This window comes from Lagenorhynchus albirostris, chromosome X, assembly GCF_949774975.1.
Source record: "Lagenorhynchus albirostris chromosome X, mLagAlb1.1, whole genome shotgun sequence".
In the NCBI taxonomy this organism is placed as follows: Eukaryota; Metazoa; Chordata; class Mammalia; order Artiodactyla; family Delphinidae; genus Lagenorhynchus; species Lagenorhynchus albirostris.
Genome location: NC_083116.1, coordinates 68,790,062 through 68,804,723, shown reverse-complemented (window position 1 = coordinate 68,804,723; position 14,662 = coordinate 68,790,062). Strand labels below are relative to the sequence as shown.

The following is a 14,662-nucleotide window of genomic DNA, read 5'->3' as shown; positions in this document are numbered from 1 at the left end:
AGCAAGACATTTTTCTTCTTAGTGATGCAGAAGTTCTTTTTAGATATTAAGCTGTTACTCTGAGTTAAAATATTTTATATCCTACCTTTAGTTAACGACATTTTTATCAAGTTCCAGGCTACTAAAAGCAGGCATGCACACTTTTCAATTACAAATACTTCATGCAATTCACCCTAGTTGGATGTATTCAAGGAGTGTAAAAATCCTTTGGTGGCCCATTGTAGCCAACTTCCAACAACTGTGCCTCAGGAACAAGACAAAACATATACATGCTGCTATCTCTGAACTGACTAAAGTAATTCTCTAGGTAAATTAGAAAATGAGGGAGTTTCTCCTAACAAACTGTAACCACTGATTTTTATCATATTCTCTAATACTTCTTCAAATGCATACTTATGCTCATGCCTGCTGCCAGGAACATGTCGACACTATCAGTCTTTTGTCAGGCTCTTTTCCATGGAAACAAACCAGGCCTAAGGGCCCTGAGAGAATTCACTGCAGCTTCTGTGACTAAAAATTATGGTTGGTAAGGAAATGATGAGTCAACTGTGCAAAGATAAATTACAAGGGCATTCATCATAGCTGACATATAATGAGAGGTAAATAATCTTCAACATGCCAATTTAACTTACTACAAGAAACATACCCATCTATGTAACCAGAATACTCGTTTCCACATGAGGAGCATATGCTTTTCTTGTAGCCAAATTGTAATCATGAAATTGCTTAATCAGCACAGAATCTGAACAGGTGGCATAATTAGATAAAATAAATGCTCAATGACAAAGACAGCCCAACACTGAAGTCTATACACCATTAACAGTGGTTTTAGATGAATGATGGGATTATAGCTTATCTTGCCTGCACTCTTTATATCCTTGTATTATTTGAATTGCTTATTATAAGTACCTCTTTATAACCAGGAAAAACAGCACTTCCATTTTGAAATAAGCTAGGAAAAATAAAGTTATTAAAATTAATAGAAAATTGTGGCTACATATGGCATAAAATACCTAAGGAGTAACATAAGAAATACTGGGGAGATCTACATGATGAAAATTATGATTATTAGGACATAAAAAGACTTGACTAAATGTCTCTAGAAGAGAAGAAATGTTTCAAGCACGTTAATTCTGACCAAATGAATTTATAAATCAAATGCTACCACGATAAATATCCCTAAATGAATTTTTTTAGATGAAGTAGAATTTTACAAAGTAATTTTTTTTTAATTTTGTAATTAATTTATTATTTTTTTGGCTGCATTGGGTCTTCGTTGCTGCGTGCGGGCTTTCTCTAGTTGCGCCGAGCGGGGGCTGCTCTTCGTTGCGGTGCGCGGGCTTCTCATTGCGGTGGCTTCTCTTGCTGTGGCACACGGGCTCTAGGCGCACGGCTTCAGTAGTTGTAACACACGGACTCAGTAGTTGGGGCTCGCGGGCTCTAGAGCGCAGGCTCAGTAGTTGTGGCGCACGAGCTTAGCTGCTCCGCAGTATGTGGGATCTTCCCGGGCTAGGCCTTGAACCTGTGTCCCCTGCATTGGCAGGCGGATTCTTAACCACTGCGCCACCAGGGAAGTCCCCAAAGTAATTCTTATATTCAAGTTAATGATGAATTGGAGAACAGTAGCTAAGAAGATACTGAGAAAGAATAAACAAGAAAGTTTACTATGAACAAGGAAGGAACAGACCAGGGGTCAGCAAACTACAGCCAATGGGTCAAATCTGGCTGCAGACGGATCTTGCATTCACTGTCTCTGGTTGATTCCCTGAGTGAATAGTTGCAACAGAGACTCTGTGGCCTACAAGCCTCATATATTTGCTATCTGGAATTTTACAGAAAATGTTTGCCAACCCTTGCAATAGACACTTTAATTTTGCTGTCATGCCATAGGCTCTTCTCTAAGGGAGCTCATTAAGACCAAGAGAAGGCAAATTTACGAGGTAATACAATCCATGAATATCACAAGTAAGCAGAAGCTGGCAGGTAGAGAAATAAAGGTTGGGGAAGCCAGTTAATAGCAAAAGAGGACTTCCCTGGCAGTCCAGTGGTTAAGACTCTGCACTTCCACTGCAGGGGGCATGGGTTCGATCCCTCGTCGGGGAACTAAGATCCCACATACAGTGCAACCAAAAAAATTTTTTAAAATTAAAAAAATAAAAGCAAAAGAAGCATGAAGGAACTTTAAAAATACTGATGCCTGTGGCGATTAAATCACAATATCTCACCCTGGTTTATTTTTAAAGTTCCTCAGTTGATTCTAATGTACAGCTCTGATAGAGAGCCACTGAGCTAGAAGAAACAGCAAACGCACAGTGGCTGAGTGATGTCAGTGGTGTAGCACAAGAGTAATGAACCAAAAATACCTGCTGTTAAGGTGCCCAGAGCTGCTCGAATCCAGTTCCCATACTCAATATTGTTTCTATATTTAGATTCCCATTATAGCCCCATTTTCCACATTGTTCAACATATTTATATAAAATAAACTCCTATTAATGAGGCAGGCTGAGTGATTCTTCATTTCTTGAGACCAAAAGAGCCAATTTTGTATAGAAATTTGTATCAGAAATACAGTTGCATGAAAACAAACCCCCAGGAGAAATATAAAACATTTGGAATTGTTAGGGTATGACTATAGGGTAGAAAATCATACACAATCCCCTCCAGATACCAGGATGCAAAGTTTTTTTTACAAGTCCAGGTTATGTTGTGGCAAAGCCACTAATTACACAATTGCCTTTGTGACTGATACATACAGCCACTTAAGGTGAAGCACTGAGGCTACTGGTAGTGGTTGTATTATAGCAACAACAAAAAAATAAGCAGAGCAGGGTTTGGCAGTTATTTCTCTTCTGACAATGATGTGCAAATTCCAACATAACCATGAGGTGCTAACCCTGGAAAGCATGATTTTATCTCTCTTATAGCTAGACATGGTGCTCAGTTACCATTCCAACAGGCACGGAATAACATAGATCAGACCATAGGTTCCCAAGCTTGCGAACCACTGGACTAAATGTGTCCAGTGTTCAGATTCCTACAAATGTACGCCCGCATCCTTCTAAAGATCACCACCCTATCTATTGTCACAGCTGTAGCACAGCCCTTAATGACCAGCTTTTGTTTCACATTATCTAGTACTACATCCTCTCCAATGAGCACGATTGTCGGGACCAATCCATATATTGCCAGCATGTCTAAGCATGAAAAAGCACTGCACAAGTAAAGATAAACTAAGCCAATTAGATTTTCACTCTTTGGAATTTGAGTAGAAACAATGAAAACTAGGTAATTACCAGCAAAAGCTGAAGCTGAAAGCCTCATTGAAGTAGTGGCAAAGCCAGTCATGAGGAAGAAAAAAAAAAGTAGAGAGGAAGAGAATAGCTGAACAAATAACTGATTTAATTCAAGTCAACAGCACAATGGAAAAGGTCTACAAACTCCACGTGCTTAAGCTCTTAGAGCCACCACAGATTTAATTCCATACCACACTGTTCTTAAGATTCCTATGAAATCCTATCTTCCTTACTGTGTGTATCTTACTATGTGTATCTATTTGATAAATGTCTATTTCTTGAGCTAATCCTGCGTCTTATTTCTTGAAACCAGAAATCTTACGTAATTTAGAAAATAATGTAGAGTTGGGCTACATAAACAGAACTTCGGCAGGAAGTAAAATATTTAGACCTGGTTATGACTTGGTGGTGGGGCAGAGAACAGACACACACCCCACCACAACCCAGGCTAGAAGGTTAAGGGCCTACAGGAACTGCGGCCAAGTTATTGTCACAGGACCACACATCCAATGAAGGTAACTTGTGGTAGAATCGCGAGAGAAAACTGAAGTGGCCAAGAAGCTCAGACAGGTGGATGCTTCTAAAATTGGCAGGGAAATATCTAAAGTGGCCTCATGACATCAGACTATAGCATCTGGACGTGACTTAGTTACTCTCCAATATTTCTGCTTAAGTAAGAGCTGGAAAAGTATAAACAGAAGCATCTTTAGAAATGAGAAAATGAGATGCGGGGCATAGGTGATTAGTGGTCAAGATGTAGAAATGCAATACAAACACACCTGAATCAAGTGGTGGCTACACTCACAGTCTCATCTAAGGTAAACTGTTCCACTCATAGTTCTGGAGATGAGGCAGTCTGAGAGAGCAATGAATTTTAGAATATGACCTGTCCTGTCACCCAAAGCTGAATGTACCAGGTGTGGGACACACTACCTAAGTGCTGTGTCATTGCACGACTCAGAAACTGACTACCCAAGCAGGGGGTGAGCTAAGCCATTTAAATTCTTGCATTGAGGAATAAAGTTTGTGAAATACAAAAAGAGTGAGGCCCATAGCAGAGGGAGCTGAATATTAAATGACAGCGCTGGGAAACATGAGATACAGCCAAGGACACTGGAGCAATAAGCAAGGTTTAGTGATGAATAACTGAAAATTTATGAGGAAGCAGAATATAAACAAAACTAGGAAGTAAACTAAATCTTGAGTAGATAATGAGGAAGGCAAAAAAGCAGAGAAAAGGAGGAATGAAGACATGTGATATATGGCATAAGGTCAGTTAATAATACTATAGTGAATACTGAAAATTTGCTAAGAGAATAGATTGCAGGTACTCTCATCACAAAAAAATAGGTAACTAGGTGAGAAGAAAGTTAATTAGTTTGACGGTTGACTATAGTAATCATTTCACTATGTATATCAAATCATCAAGTTGTATACCTTAAATATATAGAATTTTTATTTTAAAAAAAAGATTTTAAAGGTAGCATACTAGATGAATGATACAAACCCCTGTTGCTTGCATCTATCTTGGAACCGTTTCCAATCCTCAAACCATTTTCCTCAGAGAGGAAACTGAATTTCATTTTCTTTATTTTTTAATTGTCTTATTCAAATACTGGATTTTCTTTATTTTGACTCTTATGAAACCTTTGTCTACCTTAGAGGCTGGCCATGCATAGCCATGGGTGGTCCAAATTGCCTGGCTGATCCAAGAGAGGTCCGTTTCTTGAAAATAAAAGAACCTACAATACCAGAAATTGCTAACAGAATTCCAGGCATAACTGAAGCTCACCAAGAATGTGAGTTTGCTCGATTTGGTTAGGGTGTCACAGTAGGGGATAAGGAAGTGAGAATCCCCCCACATATTAGAACAGAATGATAATAGCCACTAGGAGGCCATGACAGAGCTGTTAATTAGGCATTTAAAGCCATCAAAGATGATGCTGTGAGGGATCCGGCAACTGCTGCAATAGAGTAACTTTCCAAGTTTTTCTTTAATGGCCAGGTAGTAAATATTTTAGGTTTTGCAGGCCATATGGTCTGTGTCACAACTACTTTACCACTGTAGCATAAAAGCAGCCATAGACAATACATAAATGAATGTGTGGCTGTGTTCCAATAAAACTGAAATCTGATTTTTGTATAATTTTCACAGGTTATAACATTATTCTCCTTTTGATTTTTTTGAACCATTAAAAAATGTAAACACCATTCTCCACTCATAGGGTGTATGTGTGTGTATATATATATATATATAAAAGCGGTGGGCCACGTTTGCCCCGTGGGCCATAGCTTGATATATAGAAATGGAAGGTTTTATCAAAGATGGTCATCAAGTATTTTTTAACTTGATTATATTTGAGATACTCAAGGATATTCTGATGACTGTGTAAACTTTGTTTAATGGGTTACTCCTGTTCTTTTTTTTAAACCGTCTTAACCATTTTTAAGTGCACAGTTCAGTAGCATTAATCATATTCATATTGCTGAGCAACAAATCTCCAGAAATTTTTCATCTTGCAAAATTCAAACTCTATACCCAGTAAACAACAACTCCTCATTCTCCCCCTCCCCTCAAGCCCCTGGCAATCACCAGATTTTTAAGAAACACTGTGTGAGCCAAAGGAGACCTGTATACAGGAGGGATTTAGCCCACAGGATGCCAGCTTACTCACACTATTTCACTAGGTGCCTTATAAAGTTGCTTAATCCACAGTAAGAAACAATTACATTAGAACAAAGATATACATACATACAAACATATAGCTGGAACAAAAATTTCACAAAGTACTTACCCTTTGCCAGATGGAGGCTAGTATTTTCTCATTTTTAAATAGTCTATCTTCATCTGTTCTTTCCTAATCTATTCGAATCTATACCATTCCATTCAAAACTGCGACCTAGCTTTAAACACTACCCAAGGAAAACTGCCAACCGCAGGCCAAGCTGAACGGGTAGTACTACACACTCATGTTTCATACCACATGGGAAAAAGGTAACACTACAAACAAGTCAAAAATATAAAGAAGCAGAAGCTATGGGGTTATAAGAGCATTTATAAACACACTGCGTTTGGGACTTGACTGGTGGTCCAGTGGGTAAGACTCTGTGCTCCCAATGCAGGGGGCCCGGGTTCAATCCCTGGTTGGGGAACTAGATCCCACATGCATGCCGCAACTAAGAAGCCCACATGCTGCAACGAAGATCCCACGTGCCGCAACTAACACCCAGGGCAGCCAAAATAAATAAATATTTAAAAAAATAAAATAAACACACTGTGTTGGCCTGCAGCAGTTAAACAAATTTAAGCTAACAGCTCAAACTCAGGCTCCTTGCAGAGAGCTGGAAATCCTGTCAATGTTGGGCAGCATTTTTACTGGGCAACAATCAACAGGAGCCAAGGAGTAATAGCCTTCTCCTTTGGATGAAAGGTTCATGTTCCACTGGACCACAAACCTAAACACTCCCTCTTAGAAGCATCAACTGCTCTTTACCATTGCATTTGAAATCTTTATTTTATTTTAAGAGAATTCTCTTTTCCAATGTCTGTATCAAAAGTAGAGCAACAAAAGAAAAGCCAAAAAAAACAAAACAAAACAAAAACAAAGCAGTGTTTCAAGAAATAAATAAGAAAATAAATATCAGAACCATCTTACACATTTACCCCATCTGGACCCTGCATGCATCTGCAATTGCAACCCCTGAAATAAAGGATGGAGAAGCCAGTTGTTAATGGATGCATTGGAAGCTAGAAGAAACGAAGCAAAGTAAAAGAAACAGAGACTAAGTATAATAATCATATTAACTGCAGAACACAAAAGTAAAGACCCACAAACATATTTCCAAATAAAGTCGCATTCTCAGGTACCAGGGGTTAGGATTTTATCTTTTGGGAGACACCCAGGGTGGCTTCTACGATGTCGTCGTAGTGAATGACTAAGTGGAGTCTGGTGAGAGCGGAGAGCTGTTGACGATTTTTCAAGTGAGAGGGAAACACGAGAAAAAAAAGACTGAACCCTGTTTGTTCTAGGATTTAAGAGATATTCAGAGTAAGGAATAGTATTCTTAGGCATAAGGAAACATCCATCAATTACAGTATGAGAGCTATTATATGTGTTCATAGAATTCCGTATCTACCCAGAAGTATTGTAGATTGTAGATTTTTTATCAACTTGCACAAAATCTTAAAAAAAAAAACGACCCACAAACTGCTGCTGTTGGTATATAAATATCTAACTAAACTGGGATAAGTCAGGCCTAGTACATTTGTATTCTCAGGAATTAGAATTGGGCTATCAAAAGTAGTAATCGGGGCTTCCCTGGTGGCGCAGTGGTTGAGAATCTGCCTGCTTACGCAGGGGACACGGGTTCGAGCCCTGGTCTGGGAGGATCCCACATGCCGCGGAGCAACTAGGCCCGTGAGCCACAACTACTGAGCCTGCGCGTCTGGAGCCTGTGCTCTGCAGCAAGAGAGGCCGCGACAGTGAGAGGCCCGTGCACTGCGATGAAGAGTGGCCCCCGCTGGCCACAACTAGAGAAAGCCCTCACACAGAAATGAAGACGCAACACAGCAAAAATAAATAACTAAATAAACTCCTACCCCCAACATCTTCTTTAAAAAAAAAAAAAAGTAGTAATCATAGTTAGCAAAGGGAAATGAAGCTGAAAGGATAGACAGCAAGCCAACACAATGCAGAGAGGTGAGGCCACGAGGGCCACAAACAAGCAAAACTTATGATAAAGGTGAAGCCCTCAGAACACTGTCAATCAACTATACTCCAATTTAAAAAATAAATAAAGTATACAATTCAGTGGGGGGAAAAAAGGTGAAGCCCTAAGTAAGCAGAACCTATGAATAAGCTAAAAATATGAGGCAGAGAAAAAAACTAAAACAAAGTGAATAGGTAAGCCAATAGGCAATGGGAGAAATAAGACACAAAACTTAAGAAGACAGAGTAACTCAGTTACATAAATGGCACAATCGTAACATGAAGATCCACAAACTCCTGCTGCTGAGTTTCCCAAAGCTTCTTTGGACCCAGATCCCATCCCTAATGGGCATAACTATATTAAGGTCCCCCTATAATAGGCATTTCATGTGATCCCAGTCACCATTATTTCCCCACAAGTCACCAGCCAATAACCTGTCATTAGCTCACTGGTGAATTTGTTTCTAGCAATCAGAAGTACCTAACCAATAGTAAGAAGCAGAATAGCCCCTCAAGAGGAATGCAATTTAGGGAATTGGCTATGATCTTCCAGAAAATCCCTTGTTTTAAAGATGCTGTGCAAACCAGCTTGTGACATAGAATTTACATTTTATACCCACTTTAGAAAGTGAGACTTTGAGAGACTTGCTAGATGCTGCAAATAAGCAGTGTTAGGCAGCTAAACCAGAGAGAATAAAGTAGACATGTCATAGTGTCACCCATGCCCAAAATTCTTCTAAAGGAAACTGTACTGCAAACAAGTCTAGCTAAGAAAGCATTCTTGTGACCAAGAATCCCTCCTCTGAATCCATGGCTATTCAGATCAAGGGGAAGTAAGGATCAGATCCAAGGACAGATATCCACAAGCCGGTCAACAGCCTATGACTTGCTGTGACATGAAAGCTGTCCGCAAACAAGGATGAGGTAAGAAAATTAGATTCAACTTACAACTGAGGAAAAAGAGGGACAAAACCCCTGCAGCTGAAATGAATGGATATGCAATGAAAGAACATACCACAGCCTATGTAAGAATCATGAAGTATTTAAGTAATATCAACTGTAAGCACAGAAATCAGAAGCTAAAAATAAGCAAAAACTCCATTAGCAATAGAATAAAGAACAGAGGATAAGGAAATCAAACAGCAGCAGGACTCAAGGATATAGAGAAAGTAGGGTCGTGTAGTCATTTGTGAAACTGTCGCTTCCAAAGATGGTTAGGTATGGCATCTTTCGGATGTCCCATGACTGGGATGCCTTCTAGTTTTAGAGCAATTAAATGACTCTGGATATACCTATGATAGATGAGTTGTGTTAGTCTAAAGTACTTCGGGATTATAAAAAGGGAAAGAAAAACATTTCCACATAGCAATCAATAGGGGGAAATGTCCTAGACCTGCCAAATAACAACTGCTACCTCTACAGTCTCAGGAAACTTAACCCACAGGCAATCAGAGTCTCAATTTAATGACAACTGGGCAGCATGGAGAACAAGAGTGGAAACAGATAGTTTGCAGAGAGAAAGATGAGGTAGAATGGAGGCCACGCCTACAGAGGCTGCACAAGCTCAAGTTATGAATGAGAAAAAAACATAAAAACATAAGTATTCAGTAGCTAGGAGGTAGAGGAAGACAGAGTATGAGGAAACCAGTTGGAAGTAGAAGCAAGATGACATGCAGAAAACCAGAGAAATAAAGTGAATCACATTAATAATGCCACGGTGGAGTCAAGTTCTGTAAACTTCTTAAACTGATCCAAATGAGCCCATTTCTTGCAATAAAATTTGGATTGCAAGGAATAGACCCTGAAAAGGAATGTAATAAATATGGAATTGGTTATATTGAAGCAGCAAGGTAGACAGCCAAGCAAATCACTTTTACATCCCAGAACATAATACTAATGACATACAAAGCACCCAGTCTGGCTACCACCTGTGCTCTCAGAAACTTAGAATTGTGAAATATGTACAGAAACAGGTAATCAGTAGCAGAGATTGGAGGTGAAAAAGTGCTCTAAGAGGTTATGAGGGGAGATGAGAGGCATGAACATGAGGAAGTCCACCATGACTAAGTAGAAACTATGAGAACAAAAGTTATAAAGCAAAATATCACAGAGCAGATGTTGGCAAACCACAGCCCACAGGCCAAATCCAGCACCATCTTTTTTTTTTAAATAAATATGGTTTTGTTGGAACACAGACACATTTGTCTGTTTATGTACTGCCTCTGGCTGCTTTCATGCCACAGTGGCAAAAACCATATGGTCCACAAAGCCTAAAATATTTACTATCAGGCCCTTTACAGAAAAAGTTGCCAAACCATCAGAGGACAGAATAGGCCAGTGGAAGCAAAACTGAGAAGCCACACAAAAGAAACAGGGGCAGACAGAATATTTAAGTCATGTTATAAAAGCAGAAAACTGGAGAAAAAATTCTAAAACTCCTTCTGCTGAGATCCCCACTAGTACCCTATCACCCCCTGAACCCTGAATGTGCTGGACATTCAGAAAAATTAGTTATATACCACACACAAAGATAGGATCCCCAACAGAAAAAGATTTATATTTAAAAGTAAATAAATAAAGCATGAACTATATGAAACTATAAAATGAAGATGAACTATATTTATCTTCACTGTGAAATGCAAGGGAAGAATAAACCATAAAGAAAAAAGATATTTGAGCTACATAAAAATGAACTTCTGGGCTTCCCTGGTGGCGCAGTGGTTGAGAGTCCGCCTGCCGAGGCAGGGGACGCGGGTTCGTGCCCCGGTCTGGGAAGATCCCACATGCCGCGGACCAGCTGGGCCCGTGAGCCATGGCCGCTGAGCCTGCACATCCAGAGCCTGTGCTCCACAACGGGAGAGGCCACAGCAGTGAGAGGCCCACGTACCGCAAAAAAAAAAAAAAAAAAAAAAAATGAACTTCTATGTCAAATTGAGGGAAACATCTGTGACATATATGGTAGATCAAAAATCAGTGTGAAAAAGAAACTTAAAAATAAGACCCAAGAAAGATTTTTAACTGTTCCATCTCATTAGGAATCAAATAAATTAAAACATCAAGGGAGACCACTTTTCACCTTTGCAACTGGTAGATTTTTTAAAACCACAATATAGTATATTACTGAGGATATGAAAAAACAGGCATTCTCATACACTAGATGGAATTGTACATTTAATCCAACCTTAGGAAACAAACATGGAGATGTGCAAAAACTTATTTACAGGGATGTTCACATTAAGCATTATTTACACAAACTTAGAAGGGCAGCAATTGAACGAGGGCCCAAATATCAGATACAAATTATTTTTTATATTATAATGCCAATTAAAACAGATGTTTAATTTTTTATTATTAAAAATTTTTTTTTATTAAACATGTTTCAGATGGCATGGGACAGTTTGAGATCTGCTGAATTTAAAAGCTCAGGCAACAAGGTTTCATTAATGACCCTAACGTCAACAACTGACAAAGACTGTCACTCCAACCAAAAACTCACTTTTGAACACAGAAACAAGGTAGTAAAAAAATAAAATAGAAAATAAAATTTAAAAATAGCGAATTTAGCAGACCTAATTCAATACTCTTGAAAACTAGGAAATTTTCTTCTGGAAATACAAGGTAGGTTCATTATAAGGAAAGCTATTAAATATAACAAATACAACAAAAAGGGTAAATAAAAAGATTTACTTCCATGTTCAACACTTACTAGACTGAGATCCCTGTTACTTTGTTCAGATCACATTTTGAGACATCAATGGAAGGATTAATTCCTCCTAATCCTGAAAGCCATTTAGGGTTTGATATAGCAAATTACCAAAACCACAGCCCCCTACGATGACTGCTAGGACAGTGATTACATCCAAAGTAACCTCTGTATCAGATTCACTTTTGGACCTACATAGGGTAGAAGACACGCTGGTGAAGAAGGTAAACACTAGAGCTGATAAGGTAAGAATAAGAACAAATAACAGACATAAAGACAAAGTCACTTCTAAGCCATCCAAAGAAAAGACCTGTGGCAAGGAAGAAGATCCTCTAAGGGATGATAATAACGTGGCCCATGAGGATTCTATCACTCTACCAAGAACTCAGGCCAATATCTAGGTGACTATTAAGTTATGCACATAATACACAGATCATGAGACACTTTCCAGTGCTAATTCAAGTAGAGCTGTGTTACTGTCATTGTATTACAAGTATTTTGAATAAAGATCACCCTGAATATTTTCTTTAACGTATCACCTCAAGTCTTATTTTAAAGTCTTCGTGTATATACAGTATAGAACAAGGATAGCATGCTATGGCCCATGGGCTGAATCCGGGCTGTCACCTGTTTTTGTAAATGAAGTTTTATTGGATCACAGTCCTGCCCACTTGTTTCCGTACTGTCTATGGCTGCTTTCATGCTACAGGGAGGGGAAAGATGTATGAAAAATTAGGATAAACTCATAATTAGGAAACATGAGTAGTACTTCATTGATACTTGAGAATGGCTAAAATTTAAGTCATCCCTGAAAAGAAAAAAGAAAAAAGAAGGGAACCATATAGGATAAACGAATAGCTACAGTGAGGCATATAAAACATAGTTCTTTCTGTATACATAGCAAATTTGTGAATGTGCTTTCTTGGTGAGCTTAATTTGAGTGGGAAGAAATTCAGAGGCAAACTGACTACTATAAGATTCCATACTTTCTAGGATCAGCTGTAAATCTAAGCCCCACAGAAAAGAAAATGGGTTGGGAGGGGAACATCTGTAGTCATAGTACATTTAACCTATGCCAGTGGTTTGCAAACTTTCTGTGAAGGGCCAGATGGTAATGCTTCAGTCTCTGTGGATCATATGGTCTCCGTTGCAACTACTCAACTCTACTGTAGTGTGTAAAGCAGCCATGGACAATAGTGAATGAGCATGACTGTATTCCAACAAAACTTTATTTACAAAAACGGGCAGCTGGCATGTGGGCCATAGCTTACCAAGCCCTATAGTTTATGTTAACTATCTGGACACTGTCACCTTACCAGCAATAAAATTTATGAAAGTATTAATTGTTAGGTATTCTTGCTGTTTTCCACTTGATATGAACAGAAAATAATTTTATCAGCATTGTCTGCTAAGGGAAGGCAATGTTTATGTGGAATTCGCGCTTGGACATGCTGATCTACACAGCAGGCTGCTCCAACCCCTGATACACCTACACCTGAGTTAACATTCTACAAGCGATGGGATTTTCAGTTGTAACTCTGACTTTTGTGATTCCTTTTTGTTTGTGTAAAAGGAAGTATAGGGCTTCCCTGGTGGCGCAGTGGTTGAGAGTCCGCCTGCCGATGCAGGGCACGTAGGTTCGTGCCCCGGTCCGGGAGGATCCCGCGTGCCGCGGAGCGGCTGGGCCCGTGAGCCATGGCCGCTGGGCCTGCGCGTCCGGAGCCTGTGCTCCGCAACGGGAGAGGCCACAACAGTGAGAGGCCCGCGTACCGCAAAAAAAAAAAAAAAAAAAAAAAAAGGAAGTATAACCTCATAGAAACTATACAACATAAACATCATGCTGGAGGGTGGGGGTAATAATAAAAGGTGAGAAGACAATGAGAAATAGTGAATGGTGGTGTGGGAAAGAAATAAATGCTAATCCATCCAAAGTGGTCATCTCTAAAAGTCAGAGGGGCCTACACAACCCTCGCACCATCTCTCTTGTGCATCTGTATCTCCCTTCAAGAATGAACCACTCACATGTGCCCCTATATCCCAGAAGACGACAGTGATGAAGAGCCCACAAGGAGTCAGGAAGTCCCAACAACTAAGAACGTGCTCAAAACATTCTAGTGCTTCAAGTAAGGTAGCTGAGATATTTGGAGTGTGACTCACACAGCTCCACCACTGGCTCCCTGTGTTACATGAGTGACAACACTTCTCTGATCCTCAGTTTTATTATCTGTAAAGGAGGAACAAATCCTACTTCCCAGAGGTAATGTTAATTTAAAATGAGATAGCAAATAGGTGTAAAGCACTCACCTAGAACATAAAAGCCACTTATAACTAATAAGCACTATTATTAATATTATATGACTTTAGGAAGGAAATTTTCAAATGTTGTATGTGGGTGCTAGATGACTAGCCTAAAGAGAAAAGAAAAAGAAAAAACAACAGACCTGCTGTCACAAAAGGAAAGGAGGATGGATAACAAGGCTAGGGAAGTCCTAGGGCAAGAAATGGCATTCAGACAGCAAAAGCCAAATTTATACATCCCACTTTGGCCCAGATAGAGAAAGTGACAGAAGACTTTTTTAACTGCATGCTAACATTCATATCCTTATACATGAACAATGTCATTTTAAAATAAGTTCTGGTGAAGGATACAGAATGCAGGGACTCTCTTTGTATCAACGACTATTCCAGACTTCTCTGTAGGGAAAAGACCATGTTTCTATCATTCAGGTTCCCAGTGCAGGCTAATCTACCTAATTCTGCCAGCAGGAATTATCCAAACACACCAGAAACTATACCAAGAACATTATGTTATGAAGGCACCATCTCAAGACCATCCATCCTTATGAGAAAAGGTGACTTTTATTGCTTCCATAAAAAATGGCAGATACCAAGGAATGATATGGCCCTCAGGTATTAACTCTGGATGGAGGAGCTACTAGCTTAAGATAGGGGTGGCT

General features: G+C 39.4%; 1 long non-coding RNA gene across 3 annotated transcripts in view; it reads right to left on the bottom strand.

Annotated features, from left to right (window-relative positions):
• LOC132513904 (uncharacterized) overlaps positions 1 to 14,662 on the bottom strand; it is a 62,631-nt gene that overhangs the window by 35,773 nt on the left and 12,196 nt on the right. The gene's annotated exons all lie outside the window — the stretch shown is intronic.